The sequence below is a fragment of the Lactuca virosa genome, chromosome 1 (assembly GCF_052849685.1).
Source record: "Lactuca virosa cultivar CGN04683 chromosome 1, Lactuca_virosa_CGN04683_v6, whole genome shotgun sequence".
Classification (NCBI taxonomy): domain Eukaryota; kingdom Viridiplantae; phylum Streptophyta; class Magnoliopsida; order Asterales; family Asteraceae; genus Lactuca; species Lactuca virosa.
The window spans coordinates 240215254-240237624 of NC_136426.1; positions in this window are offsets into that span (position 1 = coordinate 240215254).

The following is a 22371-nucleotide window of genomic DNA, read 5'->3' on the forward strand; positions in this document are numbered from 1 at the left end:
TAGTGGGGCGTGATGACAATACATTTCCCTGGTATGGTGGCACCAGCCCCCATATATACCTCTCGATTTTCTTTCCCTCTGTATGAATCATGTTGGGACACAAGGCCACCAGTTCACAGAACCTGGCGGTATATGCTACGATGTCGGTGCCTTTCATGGTTAGGCGCCAAAGTTCTTCCTCCAGCTTTTGGATCTCGCCCCTCGGGCAGTACTCCTCAATCATGAGGTCTTTTAAAGTATCCCAGCCCATGTCATTTGCCACTGAAAGAGATAGTGACTTAACATGGCTATTCCACCATGTTAGGGCTCTGGTTTCAAAGGTGCAAGCAGCGAACTTCACCTTGCTCCCTTCTGGACAGGAGCAGATTGCGAAAACCGATTCGGTTTTCTCAAACCATTGCGAGAGTACAATGACTCCGCCAGTTCCTCTGAAGGATAATGGCTTGCAGTTTGTAAAATCTTTGTAGGAGCACTCTCTCGAGCGCACAGAGGTTTCAACCTGTATTGTTGGAATAGGAGTCCCTCCTCCAGTGGAACTTGAAGAATGATACTCAGCCATGGCTGTTGCCACAGCCGCAGCTACAGCAGCATTGAGGGCTGCTGTATCAAATTGAGGAATAGGTGGTGGAGGATTACGTCTTGTTGACTTACGTGGAGGCATCGTTTAGCTGAAAGTTTAGAATGAATAAGATATTGATAAGAATTTGACATGAACCTTGATGAGAATGACTCATGGACTAACTCTCCATAGCCCAACAGCATAATTAAATGGAATACTTGAATGAAGATGAAAGCATTTGGATAATAATTTCCATTAGATTTTCATATCTGTCAAAGATATTGGAATTACAGATGTAATGAGTTTGGGGAAAAATGACCTAGAAGTAGGTCTTACATCAACCAAGATGGGAAAATTTTGACAGCATACTACCTAATCAAAACCTAGCAGGTCTAAGATTTATAAGGATAGGAAATTAGACTTAAGTTTTTACATAACTAAGTTATATCCAAAAGAGAAGTCGGTACGATTCTAACGACGACGAGAACTGCTTGAGTGAGTCCTTGAATCCGAAAGCAGACGTTCAATGTCTCTTACGCACCTATCAGTCCTTGCTTGTTGAGCTCGAAGTTCCCTGACTTCGGCTCGGGTTTCAGCAAGTTCCCTCTGAAGCATTGCATTGCTAACCTGAGCCCTTTCATGAGTGGACTCCAGCTGGCGAATGCGGACAGTGTTAATACCAGAATTGGCATCCACTTCTACTACCCGGTCGATAGCCGCTCGACCCTGCTCGGTGTTCCGAGCAATCCTACGAACCATGATAGGTAGGACCCTATCAGCTGAACCTCCATCAGTAATGTTGTAGAAGTTTCTGTCTCCATCGTAGGGAAAAGGTTGACCTTGTTCCTGACTCCACCTATTCAAGTTTGTGGCCCACATAGGTGTGGGTCCTTGAAATACGGGACGAGGGTTTGGGTTTTGAACAGCTGGGGGTTGGTTGTTGACTTCTGGCTCCGAGTCGGAACCATCAGAAAAACCTTCAGCTTCATAATCATCTAAAGGAATTGGGTGATTATCTTCTGGTTCTTCTTCCAGCCATTATGCGTTGTCATGGTTGGGAAAGTACGGGTCTCCGGGAAGATAAAATCCCGCCATTAAATCTACACGAGAAAAGGGATATAAGAAATAACTAAATTAAACTAACTAACTAAATAAATAATTATAAGATGATCTTTATCAGTTGCCTCAATACTTGTTTAAAGCATACCAGTTATATGTCATGCAGACGGGATAGACCTTCGAATAAGTAACCCTAACCCTAAGCCCACAACCAAACAAGGAACAGGAAGTAAGGCAAAGATCACAGATTCTAAGTCTATGACATCCTAGTACATATAACTTTAGTGTATCCACGAAACAACCATTGATATACTAATAAAGACCTTTAGTTCTCGAATAAGTAATTATAGTAACACAAAATACTCCTATAGTATTTTAAGTTTAATGTTTTGTTCTACTGTTCTTGTTGTAGAAGTGTTGGTAAGTTTTTAGACTTGTTGCAACCTCACAACCACACTTAGGCACATGCTAATCACTCCTCGGATAATGTAGTTGATCAGGCTACATCTTCCCAGGGTTGACCATATGTCTCTAAGTCTGCTTATGCTGTCCACCAATCGTAATACTTTTGTTCTGTCCTAGTGACACTGATTTTAGTATGAATGCAGGTATGTATACTTTATTAAATATTTTATTATTTAAAGTATAAACTCTTCATCAGAGTATTTTAAATCCCGCTTGTGTTTATGGTTCGTATATCTTTTATGGGTTGATACACTCGATTCACTATAAACAATGCTCTGATACCAATCTGTCACACCCTCAAAACCAAATGAACGGCGGAAACGTTCTGGGGTGGAGGACGTCATGTACAGTATCACAACAATGCAAGTAGTAAACAAGCAACAACATCATCCATTGCATTAATAATATAATTTCATACAAGTGTGTTCCGTTAAGTTTTAAAGACACCAAAACAATATACATCAAAAATATAAGATGAGTCTTGAACGAGCTCCATCTTCTCAAAACCTGGCTCCGGTACCTGTCTACTGGTGACCTGAGAATACAAGTTATTTTGAAAGAGTTTATCAGCTTTAGAGCTGGTGAGTTCATAAGTATATTAGTGTCTGTGTTTGTATGAAAGCATTTGTAAGATGTTTTGTAAGATGTACTGTGTGTTTGTAAAAGTTTTGTATTTGTTTGAACTATCCTAGAAAACCCTATGTTTCCTACTAAAAGTAGCCTTCTACCAAGGCATCTAGTGTCTGTGCGTGTATCTTTTGTAAAAGTGAGTATTTTCCCAAATCCGACTATCATTAACCAAAAATATAGTTTTTACATTATTGTTTATTGTGTGAAATCACAAAGTAAAATGTAAAGGGAAAATGTTATAGTACTTTAATGTAGTATTATGAAACTACTGCTGTACTAACTACCTTAAGCCAATTGTATATTTTAAGGAAACATGTGATCGACCTGTATCTTGCTACCGACTCAATAGTAAAGTGACAATGTAAGATGCCACAAAAATGACGTTTGGCACCCGTAGACTTGCAAGTCCCACTGTAGCGAGCAGCAAGGTGTAGGATAGTCAATCCAGTATAGATCTATACACAAACTCATACGCTCCCCAATTAAGGAGATTCTGATACAAAAACAGTCATGGCAGGTAGTGCCATGCCCTGTTTAATGGCTCACATAAATGTATTAATGTAAATGTTATGTGAATTGTGTGCTAGCTGTATTGTGTGTTCTTTCTCTGTCTAGCCTGTATGTTTGTTTCTCATCACTCTGTTTCATGTTTGTTTCTCATTATAGTATGTATTGACTCATGTATGAACTGACTCATTGTATGTTTCATCGTTCTAGTAATAGTATCTTCCTAAACTACCCCTATGGTAGCTTACTAGCAATGTATGAACATGTTTGTATACCCTTGCTACCCAAGGGTATGGACTTGAATGAAGGAAAACCTTTTATATCTATATACATATACATAATATATAACTAGGATTCAAACGACCCTCGGACAACTAACCTTGATACCCTAAGACCACAATCAAACAAGAACAGGAAGTAGGGTAGACTAGCAGTCCTAAGTCCTTCCAATCCTACTTATATAACTATATTTATATAGATACACATACTATAAGTTTAAAGAGGTTGATAACAAACCTTTTATATCTATATACATATACATAATATATAACTAGGATTCAAACGACCCTCGGACAACTAACCTTGATACCCCAAGACCACAATCAAACAAGAACAGGAAGTAGGGTAGACTAGCAGTCCTAAGTCCTTCCAATCCTACTTATATAACTATATTTATATAGATACATATACTATAAGTTTAAAGAGGTTGATAACAAACCTTTTATATCTATATACATATACATAATATATAACTAGGATTCAAACGACCCTCAGACAACTAACCTTGATACCCCAAGACCACAATCAAACAAGAACAGGAAGCAGGGTAGACTAGCAGTCCTAAGTCCTTCCAATCCTACTTATATAACTATATTTATATAGATACACATAATATAAGTTAAAAGAGTTTGATAAATGTATTTGACAATAAAAGAGTTTGTAAAACAGTTTGAGGTAAAACAGTTTGAAAAGTAAGAAAACCATTTGCTTGGTAGTTATTAATCACATGTGATTGATATAATAACTACAATTGTTCAACTTGTATCCCCCCCCCCATAAAAGCATTTAAAAACATTTAAAAGGTTAATTAAGGGGGTATGAACTCACCTGTAGTTGGTGGTTTGGATGAACTGAAGAAATAGGATTGCTAGGTGTCAAGTGAAGACTTGTACACACACAATGATCCTATTTAACATATAAATACAACATATATGTATCTAATTAGACTTTAAACAACTAATTAGCAAAGTTAAGACATCCTAAGACAAGTTAAACACCTTATATAAGTGTTATAAGTCTCAAGGAATGCATCTAAGTGTTGTAGAACAATGCTATAGGGTTTAGGGTTCAAAAGAAACCCTAACTTGAGTTTACGGTTTTGTGACCTCAACCCAATGGGTTTACGGTCATAAACCCTAGAGTTTACGGCCGTAAACTCCCCCTCTTTTGACCATTTGTTGATTTGAAGGTTTCTAAGTCCATTGAAGTGTTTCCTCTTGAAGTATAAGCCTAAGGAAGAAGCTAGGGCACCATTTCACTCCTATTTGGAGTTTACGGCCCAAAGACCACATCCCTTTGGGTTTACGGTCGTAAACCCTTATGGATGTTGGTATTTTGATGATTTCAAGTCCTTAACACATCAAGGTAAGGATCCAAGTTAGTTACCTAGGCTTAGGAAGGGACTAGGGACATTTTGGTCCCTTAAAATGGGTTTACGGTTCAAGAATGTTCTTGGACCGTAAACACCATTTTCTTGGTGTTTCTTGGATGATTTCATGTTATAATGAAGTATAGCAAGCTTAAACACACTCTAGGATAGAAGTACTTACTATATGGAAGCTTGAAATGAGCCAAAATGCCAAGAACACTAGTGTGTGTTCTTGGTGTTCTTGGTGAAAATGGAAGAATCAACCTTTTGGAATGATTTCACGGTTAGAAGGGTGTTAAAACACTAGATTAAGTGATCTACTAACTTGAAATGGTTGAAAACACTTACTAGATCGAGATTTGGAATAAATCCCGGGATGATACTTGAGAGGATTTGCTTTTGTTCTTGAGAAATTTGGAAAAATGACATAAAATGACAAGTGTCATATATATACTCCAAATTTCTGGGTTTTTGGCTGAAAATATTTTATTCTGGCAGTAAACTCCAATTTCTTGAAGTTTAGGAATAACAGTGTTGCACTATAACCCTAGGGCATCCTTTCTCCTGGTATCTCCTAAAGTGTAAATCCTAAAATAATCAAACTTAATCCAAAAAGTCTGAAAATTTAACTGTAACTGATTTGACTTCTATTGAATTGACATGTTGTACAGAATAGAAATTTCGGGTTGTCACATAGTTCCCTTCATGTACTACGACATCCCAACAACTGATTCAGGACAACTTGATCTTCCTCTCTCTCCATATAGCAAATTCTACATCAAGTTTGATCCTCTCCACCCAAATTACGATCCGGAGATGATCATCCGGACAGAGCATGAATGATTGAAATCATTCTACTCCAAGAATGCACAACCTCAAAAGAAAGTGTGGACAAGGAAGAGGATAACAAATATTTATGGGTTCGGAAGAAAGATCTTGGTGAAATATGAACTCACCTGTCCATTGTTCCGGTATCACATCATCCGGAACAAACCAGCGTACCGCACCATCACTTATGCTGACTTTCCTGCAATGAATCCGAACGATGTACTGACCATTGCTGCTCATCTCTGGATTCTTCAACGAGACGACATCAGCATGGGTGCTTACCACGCAGCTTTAGGCTTTCTCAAGGATTATGTCGCGGAATTTTGTCGATGCGACTATGAGCTTGCTCACCTACTCGGAACTGGAGATTTTGTTGCAAAGATTGATTATGTACTTCCTGAAGCTGAACTGCTAGCAGAAGGATCTATTGATGATCCAATCCTAGGGTTTGTGTACAAGACAAAGAAGACCAACAAAAAGGACTTTTTCCAAGTCCTTGACAAACATCTAATTCCGACTAGAGCCCTCAAGAAGTTCATCATACGAGCATCCACGTACGAAGCTCCTAAACATGTCAAGTCAAAGTTTGTGAGTCAGCTGCAGTGATATGTTGAAGTCAGGGATTGGCTGTTTAGAGCTTACACGTTCATCAAGGAAGAAGCGAACTAATACTGACTTGATTGCTAAGTTCACTTAGGGGGAGATTGTTGGAACCTGAAAGTAAACCTCTAGCAATCATCCTTGAAGATCCGAAGCCAGTCAGTATTCCGAAGTAAATAAGTTGATGTCCATACTTGAAGCTTTGCTCCAGAATTACTTTTGAATCCGGAACTTAAGATGTGCTCCGGATGAGAAGATCAGTTGAAGGCATTCTGGAATAGACTATGTGTCCGGAATGTTTGTTTGTCCGAATCTATGTTTGATCCATGTGCATTTATTGTATTTGTCTTTTAGCTTGATTTTACATTTCATAGGACTTAGTCTTGTTGTCAACTCAGATAGATCAGAGTGTCAGAAGCACCTCTTTTGTCCAGTCCTATGTATGTTAAGTGGTTTGTACGACGTAACATGTACTCCTATTTAAAGGAGCTTTCTGTACCCAATCAAGTGACGGATCATTCAAACATATTTAGCAACATTCCAGTTTACTTCACTTATTCTCTCAAACATTCTTCTTGCTCTTCATTTATTATCTTTACCTTGATCATTATCTTCTCTCTTCATTTATGTCTTGAATACTTTGTTGAATGCATTAACTCATACTTGACTGGTTTTACCAGACTTGACTGGAATACCTCTTAGTAAGCAGACATTGATCTTAAGCATTCATTCAAGGTTTGAGTTTTCAAACCTTTTCCCTGCGCATCTGATCATCCTTGTTCTCACAGTTCTTCATTGTTGTTTCTTGTTTATATTTGATCTTCGAATCTACAAAGGGTTTGGGACTTTCAGTTGGTATCATAGTAGGCTAGAACATTCGTTCTAGGATATGTTGAAGATTTAGAAGTTCATTCACTATTCACAAACTCAAAAGTTAGAAGTAGAAGAAGAAAAAGATATCTTAAACAATCATTAAGATATGAAGAGTATTTCAGACATTTAAAAGAGAGAGTATGGTATGTTTTCTTATCTTTGGTATTATCTAACTGTATCTAGTATGTTTGGTGCTTATAATGTTTCTCAGATGAGAGAAGAATTCATAAATGGAAGGATCAATAAAGATACAAATGTTATTGATGAAGAAGAAAAACATAATCGTTCAAACAATAAAAGAGCAATTGATGCACATTGTCACACCCCGGCCGTCGGCGGAAACACCGGGCGGTGTAACGTCATTTCTCGTATCATAGTTATCAACTTCCTGAAAACACATGCAATTTAAAATACGTCAACATAAAGTTGGTGAGTCCACAGGTTTTGACTCCATATAAAAATAATACATTTTCCAAGTTCAAAAGTATAGTTTTGAAAATATCATTTTGACTCTCCAACGTTTAGTATATATATTCTAGGTATAAAATTTTACTTACCAAATAAGTAATTTACCTATAAGTCTCATATACTATGAATATAAGTGTTTGTAATTCCATACAAACGAAAGTTGCTACGTATAAATCTTATTTCAATTCTATACGAGTAAAACCGCTACGTATAAATCTATTTCAATTCTATACGAGTAAAACCGCTACGTATAAATCTATTTCAGTTCTATACGAGTATGTGTGTTAGGTATAATTATCTACTTAATATACAAGTATTATACCTACCAGTTTCTTGTACCTAGAGTATAAGTGTTTGGGAAACTTATACTTAACATTAATACTTGTATAACGACAAAATATAATGCTTCTAACAATTTGCTACCATGAGTCCGTAACCGCGGCTATATGACTAGTTGCAAACCTCTGCTTGATGCTACAAGTTTCGCATCTTGAGATAAGTTCCACACGCTTCATCAACGTCGGAACAATAAACAAACAAAAGGACAGTTCCTCACTCGCACACGGTTTTGTTGTAACTAGCAACCACGAGTGGGGTTGTCAACCCATATCTTATTCATACACGATTTCCTCGCTTACACGGGATTAACGGTTACAGGTCAGAGGATTTTCCCTAAGATTTCCAATCTTAGTTGATGAGTACAATAGCTCATGTAGACTTGTCAAGTTCCGTTAGTTCTAGTAGTAAAATCATATTCGTGTCTAAAACCCTAAGTTATTAGACTATGCTTTTAACATTACTCCTAATATTTATAATACTTAGGTAGTACAACAGCTATAATTAGAATTAAAACCAGGTTTTATCTTGACATAAAACCAATAATAACAACATATAACGTTCCTAGTTTTATCTTGACATAAAACTATCAATAACAATATATAACATACTAAGTTTTATCTTGACATAAAACTAACAATAACAACATATAACATACCAAGTTTTATCTTGACATAAAACCAATAATAGCAACATACTTTATAACTTAACATATAGAACTTCCGAATATAACTTCGGAACTATATCGCACACAAAATATATATAGAATCCTAACTATAACTCAAGATGTACATTAATATACTACTATAACAATAATATGCTAACAACTTTACGATAGTTGTATACTTTCAAATATGAAATAACTATATCCCGGTTATTATAACTATCTACGTTGATACTAATATACTATCATATAGACATAATAATAACGTATATATAATATTTAGCATGCGTTTTTCCCCGAAATATTAGAAAGTGGGGCCATGAAACTCACCTTATTAGCGTGATTTTATGTAATCTAAGCAGAAACGGTCAGCATACGAGGTCGTCGGGGTCGGGATGCAAGAGGGCTTCAGCAAAGGAGAGAGGAGGAAGAAGTTCAGGTGTAAGAATGGCTGGGGTCGATCTTGCTATTTATAATAAGATTTTTGGCCCTCACGACGTGAAAAACTCATTGTTCACGTCGTGAGTTTGGATCTTATTTCTTCGTAGACTTGCCATCCGTCTTCTAGCTTCCGAAGGTGGCAAAATGAGTCCTCACGTCGTGAAATATCAATATTCACGTCGTGAGTTTGGATCTTATCCCCTCCCAGCCTCGTCACACCTTCTAGATCCGAAATATGGCGGTTTGACTCCTCACGTCGTGAGTTTTTGTGCTCACGTCGTGAGTTCAGTCAAATTAGGGTTTCTGACAGAGAAATCTTCGGAAGGCCATAACTTTTGCATACGAACTCCGTTTTTGATGTTCTTTATATCCACGTGTAGGTAATTCCGAGCACTACAACTCTCTTTTAGACTCCAATAGCTAATTCTAAGTCTATTTTAAATTCATCTTATTATAGAGATTTATAGTGTTCGGTTTATCATAACTTCTTCACGCGAAGTCAGAGTCAGACGTTCTCTACATTTTTGGAATCGTATGGACGTATACTTTGATTTATACTATAAAGTATGTATGAAAGTTCATATTTATATTAGAATTATCATGAAATACATAGTAAGTTTACTACATTACTAGTTTTAATAAAATCAGATTTACATGATTGGTATAATCACATGTGATTGTTATTGACCTACTTTTGACTAGTGTTACATTCTCCCCCCGTTGATAAAATTTCGTCCCGAAATTTATCTTGTACTAGATTCCACTGCAGGGTCCTGGATAGCTTCTCTGCTTCCTGTTACGAATGCCCTGCCACGGCCTAAGTTCCTTGACTCCTTAACTTTGGACCTTCCTTCTTGATATGTCCAATTTCACCGCACTCAAAACACGCTCTTCCTCCATCATAGCCTGTTCCAGTGTTTGTTCCTTGATTTTCTTTTGTAAGTGTTTTGCTCCTGCAGAAATTGGCGGTGTGTCCCTTTTTCTTGCAGTGAGTGCATATAAAGCAGTTACCTAGATGGTGACGGCTACACTGAGTGCATTTTGGGAGTTTTCCTTCATACCGTCGTGGTTGTGTGGGTATTGCTGTTGTGGCAGCATAATTAGTTGCCACCTCTTGTCTCTCCTCAGATGATTGTATGGGATTCTTCCCATTAAATTTGCGCTTGTTCGTTCCAGATTCGGGAGACTCAGCTATAAATCTCACTTGGATTTCTGTGCTGGTTACCTGATGAGCTATACGTTTTGCACTATCGTATGTTGTAGGTTTTGATGCAATCACCATTCCTTTGATTTGTGATGCTAGACCCCATATATATCGCTCGATCTTCTTATACCCTGGGGTTACTAGTGCTGGACACATCACCGCAAGATCATTAAATCTAGCAGTATAAGCATTTATCTCTGAACCCTTCATGGTTAGGGTCCACAGTTCTTGTTCCAACTTATGTATTTCCTCCCTGGGATAATACTCCTCTACTAGCATCCTCTTCAGCTCTTCCCATTGCATGGAATTGGCGGCATCAATACCCGTTGTATTCACATGGCTGTTCCACCATGTAAGTGCTGCATCAGCGAAGGTACACGCAGCAAATCGTACCTTACATTCGTCAGGACAGAAGCTTATTTGAAATATTGATTCTGTCTTTTCAATCCACCGGGTCAAGCTAACGACCCCTTCCGTTCCATGGAAGCTCTTAGGTTTCCAATTCATAAAATCGTTGTAGGTACACATCCTGGCGGTCCCTACATTGCCTTCGTTTCTAACTCCTCCTCTTGTGACATTAGCAAGAGCTGCAGCGATTCTATGAGCTATGATATCTTCAAGTTCTGCTGAACTTATTGGAGGGTTTGTTTCTGGTGGTGGTGGTTGCGGTTGTTGTTGTTTTGGTTATGGTCGTTGGTTAAGGTTTAGCCGAGCGCTACTTCTTCTAGGCATTTTGTTTAGTTCCTATACATTTTAGATCACCAAGTGTTTAGTCTATCAAATATTACTCCCAATTTAAATAGTTCATATGATATGATCATAATAAAATATAGTTGTACACCTACACCTAGTTGTGATAAGATATATGCACATATGAACTTTAGTTGGAATATCTGATCTAAATCCTTGAGATCAAAAACATTCCGGGTATTTAGGTGTATTCTCATCGCGAGTCTGAGTCTTCATATATGACTCTATATTTATTATTTGTTGTATTCATGCTCTATTAATTATTGTTCGTTACTTCAAGTCTAGCTGATAAGGCACCGGCCAGTCAGGACAGTCGAAGGGCAGGATCATTTTAGCATATAGTCGTTCTGAAATCCAGCAACCCAAATCGACATGTCTATCCTTGTCACCGCTCCCGTAAGTAGTCCTTTAGTAGTATAATTAATAATACTTTATATTACTAGGCTAAGGGATATACCTAAACCTAACAGAGTAAGGCCTAAACTATAGTCGTGCTTTCCTAAGAAAGTACTAATTCACTATAGTTAATAGCTCTGATACCAATCTGTCACACCCCGGCCGTCGGCGGAAACACCGGGCGGTGTAACGTCATTTCTCGTATCATAGTTATCAACTTCCTGAAAACACATGCAATTTAAAATACGTCAACATAAAGTTGGTGAGTCCACAGGTTTTGACTCCATATAAAAATAATACATTTTCCAAGTTCAAAAGTATAGTTTTGAAAATATCATTTTGACTCTCCAACGTTTAGTATATATATCCTAGGTATAAAATTTTACTTACCAAATAAGTAATTTACCTATAAGTCTCATATACTATGAATATAAGTGTTTGTAATTCCATACAAACGAAAGTTGCTACGTATAAATCTTATTTCAATTCTATACGAGTAAAACCGCTACGTATAAATCTATTTCAATTCTATACGAGTAAAACCGCTACGTATAAATCTATTTCAGTTCTATACGAGTATGTGTGTTAGGTATAATTATCTACTTAATATACAAGTATTATACCTACCAGTTTCTTGTACCTAGAGTATAAGTGTTTAGGAAACTTATACTTAACATTAATACTTGTATAACGACAAAGTATAATGCTTCTAACAATTTGCTACCATGAGTCCGTAACCGCGGCTATATGACTAGTTTCAAACCTCTGCTTGATGCTACAAGTTTCGCATCTTGAGATAAGTTCCACACGCTTCATCAACGTCGGAACAATAAACAAACAAAAGGACAGTTCCTCACTCGCACACGGTTTTGTTGTAGCTAGCAACCACGAGTGGGGTTGTCAACCCGTATCTTATTCATACACGACATCCTCGCTCACACGGGATTAACGGTTACAGGTCAAAGGATGTTCCCTAAGATTTCCAATCTTAGTTGATCAATACAATAGCTCATGTAGACTTGTCGAGTTCCGTTAGTTCTAGTAGTAAAATCATATCCGTGTCTAAAACCCTAAGTTATTAGACTATGCTTTTAACATTACTCCTAATATTTATAATACTTAGGTAGTACAACAGCTATAATTAGAATTAAAACCAGGTTTTATCTTGATATAAAACCAATAATAACAACATATAACGTTCCTAGTTTTATCTTGACATAAAACTATCAATGACAATATATAACATACTAAGTTTTATCTTGACATAAAACTAACAATAACAACATATAACATACCAAGTTTTATCTTCACATAAAACCAATAATAGCAACATACTTTATAACTTAACATATAGAACTTCCGAATATAACTTCGGAAATATATCGCACACAAAATATATATAGAATCCTAAGTATAACTCAAGATCTACATTAATATACTACTATAACAATAACATGCTAACAACTTTACGATAGTTGTATACTTTCAAATATGAAATAACTATATCCCGGTTATTATAACTATCTACGTTGATACTAATATACTATCATATAGACATAATAATAACGTATATATAATATTTAGCATGCGTTTTCCCCCGAAATATTAGAAAGTGGGGCTGTGAAACTCACCTTAGTAGCGTGATTTTATGTAATCTAAGCAGAAACAGTCAGCGTACAAAGTCGTCGGGGTTCGGGATGCAAGAGGGCTTCAGCAAAGGAGAGAGGAGAAAGAAGTTCAGGTGTAAGAATGGCTGGGGTCGATCTTGCTATTTATAGTAAGATTTTTGGCCCTCACGACGTGAAAAACTCATTTTTCACGTCGTGAGTTTGGATCTTATCTCTTCGTAGACTTGCCATCCGTCTTCTAGCTTCCGAAGGTGGCAAAATGACTCCTCACGTCGTGAAATATCAATATTCACGTCGTGAGTTTGGATCTTATCCCCTCCCAGCCTCGTCACACCTTCTAGATCCGAAATATGGTGGTTTGACTCCTCACGTCGTGAGTTTTTGTGCTCACGTCGTGAGTTCAGTCAAATTAGGGTTTCTGACAGAGAAATCTTCGGAAGGCCATAACTTTTGCATACGAACTCCGTTTTTGATGTTCTTTATATCCACACGTAGGTAATTCCGAGCAATACAACTCTCTTTTAGACTCCAATAGCTAATTCTAATTCTATTTTAAATTCATCTTATTATAGAGATTTATAGTGTTCGGTTTCTCATAACTTCTTCACGCGAAGTCAGATTCAGACGTTCTCTACATTTTTGGAATCGTATGGACGTATACTTTGATTTATACTGTAAAGTATGTATGAAAGTTCATATTTATATTAGAATTATCATGAAATACATAGTAAGTTTACTACATTACTAGTTTTAACAAAATCACATTTACATGATTGGTATAATCACATGTGATTGTTATTGACCTACTTTTGGCTAGTGTTACACACATGCTTTATCATGTTTTCTAGATCTGATGTATCATCCAAAGGCTCCTCTATCCGTGTTCTTCATTGCTAAACTTGATCCCAAAGAGAAAATCATCAATCAGAAACAAGAAGATATAGAAGACTTAAAGAAGATTCTGGTTGACAGGGATAAAGAGGTGTTAGATCTAAAAGAGAAGATCGAAGAAAATGATGTAAATAGGAAAAGCTTTTCATGTATAAGTGTTCAAACAGAAGATGTACCTATGGAATGTTCATCAAGAAACTCTAGTTTTCACATTGATGAACATCACATCAGCTCTTGCACCAACAAGTCTCACGTTGACAAGCTTCAAGCTGAGAAAGTTTGCACTGTCACTTCAACTCGTAATGCAAAGACATCAAGTGCTAACAAATTAGTTCACCTGATAAGGTTGTTCATGCTGGAAAATTGGTTCACACTGGCAAGTCAAATTACACTGCTATTCTAGTTCAAGCTGTGAAGACTCCATCTCACATTGTCAGGACTCGTTCTCCTGCTCCATCTTCGAACAACAAAAGATCTCTTGCTGGTAAGTTTTCTTATGTATGTTCTTATTTTAACAATTCTTTTTACAAAGCAAATTGCTCAAATAAAAAGAAGTCTAAGCATTCAAAACCAAAGAAGACTTGGGTTCCAAATAAGACTTCAAGTTTGGGTTATCCAGAAATCATCTTTTGAACCTGAAACAAAATCAACAAATGGAGTTAGAAAGGAGCTCTTTAATCAAAAGCGTCTAAGAAAAAATAAGGGAAGATTTCAGAAACCTGAAGCTGATCGTTTTTCTTTTGATCAGAGACATTTCAAAAAGGAAAGGTATGTACAAGCACCCAAATTCATTTAGGTTTCTAAAAACACTTGTTAAGTTTTGACAAATGAGAAAGACTCCAAAATTGTCAAGCCCATACTTTTGTATTAGGTTTCTTCTTGTAAAATAAATAATTTTTTTAGATTGTTTCATTTATTTAAATTAGTGTGTGTGTGTGTGTGTATATATATATATATATATATATATATATATATATATATATATATATATATATATATATATGTAATCTTGTTTTTCAAAGTGCTATTTAATTAGTTTTCATAGATAAAGTATATAAAAGAAAAAGGCAGTTGGTTGTATGGTTGTCAAAGGTGGTAGGGCCACAAAATTTGTTGAAGTATAGATGGTCACCCGGTGTCTAAATGAATAGTTTTTTTTGGTGACTGCTCAAAAGGTTTTAACCAGGTCATTTTTGGTCTATCGGGATTTTCAATGTATAATGAGAAAGAACAAGTATGAGAAGCAAAGGTTGCATCACTGAGCTTAGTCAAGGCTCAAGGGTATTTCCGTCCAACGTAACAACAAGCTAAACATGGCACACAAAATTAAAAGGAAAATGAGCATTTATATTAAGGAGTGGTCTGTCAAGAACTGCGAAGTCAAAGGTCTGGTAGCCTATCACTGTAAAAGTAGGTCAGTCGAGTTATATATGGTTTGTATCATTGCTTTTCTTCCTAAAGAAAAATATCAGTGTTGGTATAGGCCCCTGTTCTGATCACTTTAAACTTATACCCAAATAAAGAAAAAACAGAGTTGTAGGGAAAGATTCCCAGTTTTCTTCTTATTACTTTCAGATCATAAAAACAAAGACTTACAAAGCTTGAAATAGCAAACAAAGAAAAGTAGCTGCAAAGCTAAAACTGAAAAGAACGTGTACTACTAAATAGGTGGCAACTAAGCCACTTATTCCTATTGACAAGGTCAACTAGGAGACTAAGTCATAATTACTTTTTCCCACATACTTCCCCTTAATTTTAAACTTTGTCCTCAAGCGTTATAACTCCCAAAAGATCTCTCATCTCTAAGAACTTGAGTCTGGGCAAACCTTTTGTTAAGGGATCTGCTCTTTGTTTTTCACCACTGATGTGTTTCACATCAATTTGCTTCCTTTCAATACAACCCCGTATGAAATGGAACTTGGTGTCAATGTGCTTGCTCCTCCCATGGAAAACCGGGTTCTGCATAAGGGATATGGTTGATTTGTTGTCTACATACATCCTGACACATTCTTCCTTCCAACCGGTCAATTTTTTGAGAAGTCTCCTTAGCCAAAGTGCTTGGCATGTTGTTGGTGTTGCTTCCATAAACTCTGCCTCACAGGAAGATAGAGCCACAGTGTGTTGTTTCTGGGACGACCATGTGATTGGATTACCAGATGGGTAGAAAATCATTCCTGTTGTACCCTTTCTACCATCAATATCCATTCCATAGCTACTGTCACTAAATCCAATAAGACTTTTATCACCACCTTTCTTCTACATTAGACCAAAATTGATTGTCCCCTTTATATACCTCAAAATGTGTTTGACTGCTTTGAGATGGCTCTCCTTTGGTGATTCCATGTATCTACTGACTACTCCAACTGAGTAGCTCAAATCAGGTCTTGAGTGGATGAGATAGCCAAGACTTCCAATAAGGCGTCGATACTCGGTAGCATTGACTGGCACTCCATCTTCATCTTTTGTCAAACCCAGTCGAGGTTCCATTGGGTATTGTGATGGGTTACACTCTCTCATACCTGCTATTTGCAAAATCTTCTTAGCATACCCAATTTGACCGATTGTGATGCCATCCTTTCCCTGGTAAACTTCTATCCCTAGGTAGTAGGATAAGGTTCCCAAGTCACTCATATCAAAACTCTTCAACACCCGTCTCTTAAACTCAACAACTAGTTCTTCACTTGATCCTGTCACAATCAGATCGTCCACATAGACCCCGACAATCAAAGACTTGTTTGACTTTTGGAGTTTATACACAGCATATTCCTGTGGACATCTCTGGAATCCCATTTCTTCAATGTTTTATCAAGCCTATCATTCCACGCCCTTGGAGCCTGACGTAGACCATAGAGACCCTTGTTCAACTTGTACACCATGTTCTCCTTTCCTGCGATAACTAAACCGGTTGGTTGTGTGACATACACTTCTTCTTGTAGAATCCCATTCAAGAAGGCTGATTTTACATCCAAATGGTGAACTTTCCATCCTTCACTTGCAGCCAAAGCCAACAACGTCCGTATTGTTTCTAACCGTGCTACTGGAGCGAAAGCTTCATCGAAATCAACACCCTTTTACTGTACATACCCCTTTGCAACGATTTTTGCCTTATATTTGGATACTTTCCCTTCCGCATCCTTCTTCAATTTAAATACCCACTTTAACCCTATTGCTTTATGCCCTTTGGGAAGATGTGTTAGCCTCCAAGTATCATTCTTTTCAACTAATTCCAGCTCTTGTTTCATTGCGGTTCTCCGCTCTTTGTCACCTGAAGCTTCTTCATACGTGGTGGGTTCTTCACCTACATACATCAGAACTTCCGAATCTTCTTGTAGGGCTTGCGTTTCCTCGTATATATCGGTCAATGGCTGAAAACCTCGGACTGGTGTGTCATCGTATGTTGCTCTGTCTACACTAGGAACTTCGTTTGATGATGGAGATAATGTATCCGCAAATGCATTTGGTGATTTACCCCATTCGTTGCTAGCTTGTGATTGACCAGGTGATGTTGGTTGTGAGTGGCTTTCGCTGGATTATGAATTAGGACTTCCCATCTCCCCTTGTATTGGATCGTTCCCCACCACAAATTCTTGGGCCATAACTTCACTGGGAAATCTGATCCAATCATTTAAAATTGGGCCTTCAGATTGCGAATTAGCCCAATCCCATTGGTTTTTTATTCGAATATAACATCACGTGACACCCAAATTCTCTTCCGATTAGGGCAGTACAAGCGATACCCTTTTGTTCCCTCCTCGTTTCCTAGATAGACCATCTTCTCACTTCTATCGCTTAACTTTGTGAGCTTTTTCATTGGTATCTTTGCGTGAGCGATGCAACCGAACACCTTAAAGTGCTCTAGGGTTGGCTTCATCCCCTGTAACCTTCATATGGAGACAGGTCTTTTACTCCTCTTGTTGGGACTTGGTTTAAAATTTACACGGCGTGGCGAACGGCTTCTCCCCATAATGTTTCTGGGACGTCCATGGATTTCAGCAAGGACCTGGTGACTTCAAGGATTGTACGATTTCGGTGTTCTACCACCCCGTTCTATTGTGGGGAGTTGGGTGCGGTTAATTGCCTCTTGATTCCTTCCTGATTGCAAAACTTAGTGAATTCATTTGACATCAATTCACCTCCTCGATCTGTGCGCAACATTTTTAATTTGTATTTCCCTTCACCTTCTACTCGATTCTTGAAGTTCTCAAAGGCGGTGAAAGCTTCACTTTTGGCTTTGATCATCGACACCCACATGTACCTGTTGTATTCATCTACAAATAGAAGGAAGTATCGATTGCCAGCTAGTGTTTGGGGTGTTATTGGACCGCACAAATCTGCATGAACCAGTTCAAGTGGAGAGCTTGCATTCTACTATGCTTCTTTTGGGAACGGATATCGGGTCTGTTTGGAAACTAGACATCCCTCACAAATCTGTGTGGGATGGTGAATTCTTGGCACTCTCCGCACCATATCCTTGTCCACCATAGACTCGATCACACTGAAGTTTACGTGACCCAATCTTACATGCCACAGCCATGCCGTATCATCTAGGCTCACACTAAGGCACACAGGTTGTGTTGTATGCAAGACAATCTTGTACAACCTATTCTTTGAACGTTGTGCCTGCATTATTAACCTGTTGCTTGCATCATGGACCCTTAAGAATTCATGAAGCATCTCTATGTTGAATCCCACTTCTATCATCTGTCCTAGGCTAAGTATGTTACTCAGCAAAGATGGGATGTAATATACCTCAGAGATGACTTGTTGCTCTCCATTTTTACATTCCAAGAGAATTGTACCTCTTCCTTTGATCTGAACTTTGGACCCGTCCCCAAATCGCACCTGCCCTGTTACTCTTTCATCAAGTTCTGCAAAGTATTCATGCACCCCTGTTATGTGATTGATGGCCCCATTATCCAAGTACCATGTATCATTCTCATTCTGTTTTGATGCAGGGAACACTTTGTCTTCATTAAGCAATACCTAGTCATATGTATCTTCACCCCCATACAGTTAACAGAAGATCATGTTCTTCTTCTTGCACCTGTGTTAGATTAACATCAGCTCCTTTCCTCTTGGGATTTGGGCACTCCGATGCAAAGTGTCCAAACAAGTCACAACTGAAGCATTTTATGTGACTTTTGTCTCTTTCCTTTCCTCGGCCATTGCTTGTATCCTGGGATGATTGATGATTACCTCGACCTCCTCTACCCCTTGAACCTCTTCCTCGATATCCTCCTTGACCTCCCCTTTCATTAGAAGATCCAAGACCTCTTCCTGTTGTACTAGGAGAGCCCTTTTGTGATTTTTTACCCATTTGCACTTCAGATCGAGTCAGCAACAAACCCGCTTTAGCATTCGAGTTTTCATGACGAACTCATAGTCGATATTCATAGGCTTTGAGTCTTCTAATAGCTTCTTCAAATGGCATTGTATCCAAGTCAGAATACTGTTTTATCGAGGGCACAAGTTGTAGAAATTTTTCTCGGACAGAATCAAGCAATTTACTCACCAAAGTACTATCTTCCATTGTTGCACCAAGGCTGATGTATTTCGAGTTTATCCCACTCAACTTCCTTGCGAATTCATCTATGGAGTCTCCTTCTTTCATCTTCAGTGCATCAAACTCACTTTTGAGTGTGTGTAATCTCGCCTTTTGCACTCGATCTGTACCCAGGTACCAAATTTTCAAAGATTCCCACACTTATTTTGCAGTTTTCTTCTTGGCTACCTGCATGAGAATATCCTCTGGTATTGCTTGGAAAATGTAGGTCCGTGCCATCTTGTTCTTCTTCTTATCCACAGTGACTCCGACTGTTGGTTCTATGGATTCCCAAACACCTTGAGCATCCATAATGGCCTCCATCTTGATTTCCCATGTGGTATAGTTTGTTGAAGTCAGCAATGGACATTGGAACGACACCCCGCCGTTATCTTTTGTGACCTGCTGGCTAGAACTCGTCATGTTACTGTATCGAATATATTTGGGCATCAAATGGAAAGCTCTGATACCAAGTGTTGGCATAGGCCCCTGTTCTGATCACTTTAAACTTATACCCAAATAAAGCAAAAAACAAAGTTGCAGGGAAAGATTCACAATTTTCTTCTTATTACTTTCAGATCATAAAAACAAAGACTTACAAAGCTTTAAATAGCAAACAAAGAAAAGTAACTGCAAAGCTAAAACTGAAAAGAACATGTACTACTAAATAGGTGGCAACTAAGCCACTTATTCCTATTGACAAGGTCAACTAGGAGACCAAGTAGAATTACTTTTTCCCACAATCAAGTGGGTATAGCTCTCAAATAAGATAGAAAAGACAAAAATGGACTGTCTGACTTCTTGACTATTAAAAAGGGCTACTAATCATCTCCACCATCAATCAAGGTCTGAGTAGTTCAATAGAAACCATGTACATAAATCCGCGCAGCTGGAGATGATGCGTGCTTTCTCTTTCTTCCCCAAAAGATTGTGTTGTTTATGTTGATTGTCTCTCAAACCCACTTGGCATGCATGTTTAAAGTATCAATGTTCAACATCTATTCACTAATATAAGGATCACCAACGTGATTTGTGCATCATGGTTTATTTTGGTTGCATGGGTGCAAGGGCATCACATGGGGTTAGTTTTGGTCTATCTTGTAAAATATTTGACTATGGACTACTTCTTTATGATCTTTACTTCATCATGCGTTGGTGGTTCACTTATTCAAGTGGGTAGCTCCTACTCTATAGAAAAAGGATGAGAGTTACTCTCAAGGGCACTTTGGGAAATTAATTTATGGATTTTGTGTATTATATGCTTCATCAAAATTAATGTGTGACGGATGTGATGTTATTGAATGATCTGAGTGTCTAAACAAAATCTAGGATAAATCTCTTTGGAACAATTACTCTCGCTGATTCAAGATTCACTGGGCAATTTTTTTTAAGAATAAGTCTCATTGATCTCAACCCTCAGCGTGAACCTTCCCATTCATCTGCCTCAAGAAAGTCTAAATTCTGCCTTAAGACTTTAGTTCTCGTCTCATTCACCAGTTGAAGCTGTTGTGCTTACTAATTATCTCTCAAATAACAAAGATGGTGTGAAATCACTGTTTTCATGAGTTGATACTACTGTCACTCTGATTATTGTTTTGAGAACTCAGTGTTTCTCTTTCATATTCTCTCGATGAGAGAAAGGCTGAGCTTATGTTTCCATGGAAGAGTTGACAACTTAGGTTGTCACTGACCTAAGGTTTACGATGATGCTCAGGACGATTGACTCACTCGTTGAACATTATCATATGTTGTGTCCAATCTTAATTTCTCAGACTCAATCACAGTAACTATACATGCTAACATAAAAATCTCACTGAATTAATCTCTCATATTGCTTCCATATCAATCTCAACCATCTGTTATTCCCATCAATCACGTAAGTTTGCAAGTGAATTTAAAAGAACAGCTACAAGGAAACAAGATGTATGATTGCATGGGATTTGAAGCAAGTTTGATTAAAGATGATTACAAGTGGTTCAAAGAAAAAAGGTAATATGTCCTTATGAGAAGTATGTTGTTGGCGGTTTCTTTCTATGACAGCTGAAGAGAAATTGTGTGTAGTTTCTATCAAAGTGGGTTATGGTTGCATGTTCCTTTCAAGGCTTTCTTATCATTCTTTTAACAGTAAAAAGGAGTCATAGTTGTTCTTTGTTCTTCACATGTGATGTTGTCAATAAGGATTTGCATGCATTCTTTGTATGGTCCTTCCTTAATTGTTTATTGTTTTGCTGGCAAAGAAAACTAATTGTGTAACACTAACATGGAACTGTCAAGTATGTTGTGAAATCTCCACCAACAGGCCAAAGTCTCACTGAAAAAGTATCGGATGAAGATTTTGACACGATACAGTAACACTCTACAATCAAGATGTGTGTGCAAATCACTTGGTTACTTTAAAGTTGCATCTGTCAACCTCGTATGGAAACGTCAATGCATGTCGAACCATTATTCAAAAGTTGCATGTGTGCAAACCTCTCTCTCTCTCTGAATAAAAAAGTATTAATTAATTTTAGTTTAGGTAAAAAAATTATTTTCTAAAGTCTTAGTCAGTTTCCTATTAATTAAATATAAAAAATGTGTTTTTTTTTAATGTTAATTAGTTTTTTTAATTAAACTCTTTTAGTTGATCTTAATTAGTTCGTTTGAATTTTTGTCTTTTATGTTAATTTTGATAAGTCTCTTTTTATTATTTTTCTTTTAAGATAAATTTTCTTTTGTAGGTTTTTGTTCATAATTAAATGCATTTTGTTTGTCTTTTTAATTTTATCTTTTATATTTATTTTGTTTTTATATTTTAAATCTAAAAATTTAAAAACAAGTGTGTGCAGGTGTTCCAAGCATGGTGTTTCAAGTGTATAGTTTCTATCAGCTTGATAGAAATA